Source organism: Tenrec ecaudatus, chromosome 2 (genome assembly GCF_050624435.1).
Source record: "Tenrec ecaudatus isolate mTenEca1 chromosome 2, mTenEca1.hap1, whole genome shotgun sequence".
Taxonomy (NCBI): Eukaryota; Metazoa; Chordata; class Mammalia; order Afrosoricida; family Tenrecidae; genus Tenrec; species Tenrec ecaudatus.
The window spans coordinates 111,598,617-111,603,316 of NC_134531.1; the positions used below are offsets into that span (position 1 = coordinate 111,598,617).

General features: G+C 45.8%; 1 pseudogene; it reads left to right on the forward strand.

Annotated features, from left to right (window-relative positions):
- The first annotated feature begins 770 nt into the window (after nt 1-770).
- LOC142440066 (phosphatidylinositol N-acetylglucosaminyltransferase subunit A pseudogene) lies at nt 771-2,415 on the forward strand (annotated as a pseudogene).
- Nucleotides 2,416-4,700: the final 2,285 nt, after the last annotated feature.

Below are 4,700 nucleotides of genomic sequence, written 5' to 3' on the forward strand. Positions count from 1 at the left end.
TCTCTGTATTCTCCATGAAAGAAGGCAAGAATGGGAAAAGAGTGTGGAAAAAAATATGAATCAAAATTTTGAGAAATAGAATTAAAATTTTAAAAGAAACTTTATACACTACCATGAGAGAAAATGTTTGCTCTTTATTAATGTGAAAATATCGTGATGGATGATAGTTGAGCAAAATGATTGCTCATATGATCTTCCCATCGAAATGAATAGAAATGCTTTATAAAATATTTCAAAAATATTGTTCCCATCTATTGAGCTTGTAAAATTGAAATTAGAAAGACCAAAAGGGTCCCTCAATTAGTTTTAAAGATTAGTACAACTATAATACAAAGCCAGTCAAGAACAATGTAAAGAAAAGCAAATACATAGGTGCGGACCTCCTTTTTTCCCCATCCCTCCCTCCCACCCAAGCGGTGAGGACCTCTTGCTGATACAATTATAAAATTTTATTAAACAACACAAAGAGGTCTGAATAAATGTAAATATAAAGCTTGCTTGAATTATATAAAAGTGTCATATCAAAAAGACACAAGTCTCGACTTAGTGATTGGCTGCGGCCATGGGTGGTGGGGTTTACGGGTAGCAGACAACACGCACCAGGGTGGGGCCGCTGGGAGACTGATGCCTAACCCTCCCCAGAATGGCCTGCAGCACAGGAGTGGAGCCCAGCCTGCCTCCGCCAGGTGCGCTGGCCTGCACTGAGCAATGTCCCACCCTCAACCTCCAAGCCATTGCATCTGAGTCGTGTCTGATCTTTTCTGCTCAACATGGGAGGCGTGGAAAGCCACATTTACCAGCTCTCTCAGAGCCTATCACACGAGGGCACAGGGTCATAATCATGACCCCGGCTTAGGGAAATCCGAAAGTGTCCTCTACCTCAGCAATAGCCTCAAAGTCTGAGACTTGCCTCTGAAAGTCACGTACAACCAGTGGACAGCCACGACCCTCTTCCCCGGTCTGCCACATATTGGTTCAGGAGAGGGTCAATATGACCCAAGCCCACAGCTCGTTTTCTGCCATGGCCCATGACGCCCCTTTTCACGGCAAAACGATGGGGCTCCAGACAGTCTTCACGGACCCTTCCCTATCTGCTTTTGCTGAGGTCAGCTCGGTGCCAACCAACACGCTTCTGTCCGTGTCTCTGTGCCATGCGAACCACATCCTCCGTGTCTCCTGCACCATCCTCAGGGCAGCGCTGAACCCAGAGATCGGGTCTGTCATTCCAAATGCCGTAGGTCCTACCGACTTTACTCCCGACCCGTTTCAAAGGCAAGAAAACGTGGTGATGACCGTGGTCATCAGCAGGCTTGTTTACAGAAAAGGACGGACTTGCCTCGTGGCAGAATCCCTGGGCTCTGTCTGAACCATCCAGATTTGAACTTCATGATTGGAGGAGAAGGACCAACGAGAATACTTTTGGAAGAGGTGCGGGACGATACCAGCTACAGGACAGGGTGCGTCCCTTGGGAGCTTTAGAACACAGGATGTTCGGAACGTCTTGGTTCAAGGACATATTTTTCTTACTACCTCCCTTACCGGAGCGTTCTGCATGGCGATGGTGGAAGCAGCCAGTTGTGGTTTACAGGTTGTTAAGTAACCGGGTTGGTGGAATTCCTGACGTGCTTCCAGAAAGTCTCATTATTTTATGTGTGCCTTCCGTAAAATCCTTATGTCAAGGACTGGAAAAGGCAGCTTCCCAACTGAAGTGGGGAGAACTGCCCGCCCCAGAGAAGACCCATAGCATCCTCAACACTTTCCACACCCGGAGGAACGTGGTGGAGGGAACCGAAAAAGCGTATGACCGGTGACCGGCGAAGCTGTGTGACCCCCAGACCCAAGACTGAATCGACTCATGTCTCGCTGTGGCTCAGTGACCGGCTGTGTTTTTGCCTTGCTGGAGGTCTTCCACTTCCTCTTCTTCGTTTTTCTGCGGGGATCACCCCAGATTCCCTCATTGATGTTGCAGTAGATGCCTGGGGCGGGTGTGTGTGTGTGTGTGTGAGTTCCTGGCCTCTTCTCCCGTGTTCTCCCAGGAACAAAACGGACCCGGATAACACCGAGGATTCTGAAACCTGATAGAAGGAGGCCGGGCAGTACCTTTTGGAAGGTGGGCGATAGTTTTACGGAGACGATTGCAAATAAGTTTAGTTGTTGTTAAAGTTAGTTTAGTAAGGATGCTACCTCTGTCATCCCTCAGCGTTTTCCTTTGAGGAGAGGGGCAAACGCTGCAAACCCTGAGTGTGGAAACTCCGCACCTGTTTCAGATGTGAGAGCGTAGCGATGCTGCTCAGGTATGCAGCTTCTCAGGCCCCGGAAACACCCCGGCAGCCCAGAGGCTTGCACATTGTGTTTGGGGAGCTTTGGGTGCTGAAGGGCCAAACGTTTTCTGGGTCTCTTTTGGCCCGTTTCTAATGTTACACCATTCACTAGAGATTCCAAATGTTCCCAAGTTTTCTTTCGGGAAATACAAGTCTCTGAGCTAATGTAAGTCCCGTACTCAAGTCTTTACTGGGAGCACTCAGTGACCATCTCATACAACCAGCAGGTTTCTCTCGTGAGACGGTCCGTTCATGATCAGCATCTTCGGAGCACCTGCTCTGTTAGATTGTGAAGCTGGATGCTTGCTGCTGGTTAAGGACCTGAGAGAGTCAGTCTCTCTTTGCTTGGTACTCAAGTGGCTGACTTCATGGCAGCAACCCTTGCCATGCCCGGGTGTCAGTGGCCACCATGCCCCTGTGGCTGGCCCTGTCTGAGCACTTTGTTGATCCGACGGCACAGGTTTGCCCAGGGAGAAGCCTTTGTCTTCAGCTTTCTTTAGGACCCTTTTTACGTTGGCGGCACTAACGCCCCTCTCTCTGTTGAGGATGGGGCAGAGAAACGCCACACGTTCAGCGCATGAGTTCGTCTTCGGTAACTGCCTTCTTGCATTCTGAGCAGAATGTCCCAGATGTGCCATGCCCGAGTCAGCTGCTACCCCGCACCTTGGCGCTAAGTCGCTCTCCCCTCCCTTCACTTGTGGCCTCGCTGATGTCACTAAGTACTGTTGTGCTTCAAGTCTCACCCAGAATTACCTGTTGATCTCACCCTGCGTTGACCGTTGTCGAATGTAGTTTCTCCCTGCGGGCGATCGCTGTTATTTATGCAGTGACCATTGCCCACAGCCATGGGTCTTTGAAGCCCACGTTTGTTAGCCACAGTCTGTACGACTCATTCTTGGAGGCTTTTCAATGCTGTTGTGTTGCTATGAGACTGGAAGGATGGAGCACTTGTGGGTGGATGAGGTGAATTCAGTCCCCATTGTGAGTTTCTTAACCTTAGCAATTCCCCAAACTTCTTGAAAACCTCTTTAACATGACTGTGAACAGTTGCCACTGAAAAAAAAAACATTGTATTTTGTGTGTGTATACAAACAACAAATGTTAAGAAGGTGACTTGTAGAATCTAGACATTAGGGTGTCGTTTTAAGAACAGAAAACAAAAGAGTGGGAAAATCCACACCAGTGGCCCTCCGTAGGATGGTCTTGCTGAGAAGAGGAACTATCTGACTGAAGCGTGGCAGTGCTGAGATGGGTGAGAAACCCCAACGCCAGGGTTCCCTCTGTTCTGCAGTTGTTAAAGGCATACGGCTTCACTTTGTTTGGGGGCTTTATTTTCCCTCTAAAATCTTCATGTGGATTTGGTGTGTACCTCACTTAAGACAAGATTTCAGTTGTTTTTGCCTGTGAAATGTGTTATTTGCAAATGAAAAGGCTTTTCCTTGGTAAAAACAAACAGAAAGCAAATTTGTTGGGCTTCTCGAGATCATCAGTTTGAAACTTCCTGGATACCTTAACTTGCAGCGCAGCGGTGCGCCGGTCAGTACGTGAAACCATCTGTGTGCTACTTCTATTTAAATACTATCCAGGAATGCTCCATGTCCAAAAATAAAGGGCCAAATGGCATTTTGACAATTTAAAAAAATACATAAGTCTCAAAAGGAGTCTATAAATTCAATGTGGTTCTAATGAAGAGACCTATAGGAAAACTTCTATATTCAAGTAGCTTGATGGAGTTGGATACAAAAATTATTTTTAAAGCATTAGAGAGCTTATAAATAAAAAAAGGATTGAAAGGGTTATGATTCAAAAAGATAACTGTGCATGTTTGAAATGCTATTTTTCTGGAGAATTTTGTCATTTCTAGGCAAGGTTAAATGCTCACATTATGGTGCAAAGTACCATTCCCAGCAAAAAAAAAAAAACAACACCAAGACTTCTTACAAAAATGTGTGATTTCAAGTCTGAGGCCAAAATGTTCACGACGAATCTTCTAAAACATCTTGTCATGCTAGATATCCAGGAAACTATTGATGACAACCAAAGTTCTATCTAAAGACAGGAATCAATGTTTTTCTCATGCCTTAAGATTGCCAATCATATCCTTGAATTACAGTAATAATAAACTAAATATAAGATATAGCTTGTATATCTTTATTATATGATATGATATAGTTAATGTGGACATTTTTCTGAATTGTCCTTAGAGGCCATGAGCAAAGAGGGTGATTGCACTTATGACAGTGGTGGCAAGTGGGCACCGGAGGGAAGTTCTGTCAGTCCAATTACTAAGACAAATGCCCTTCTTGGTAAGAAACAAAACTTAACACCAAACCCACTACCACTGAATTAAGTTGATAAGAAGTTTTCTGGGGCTTTGTA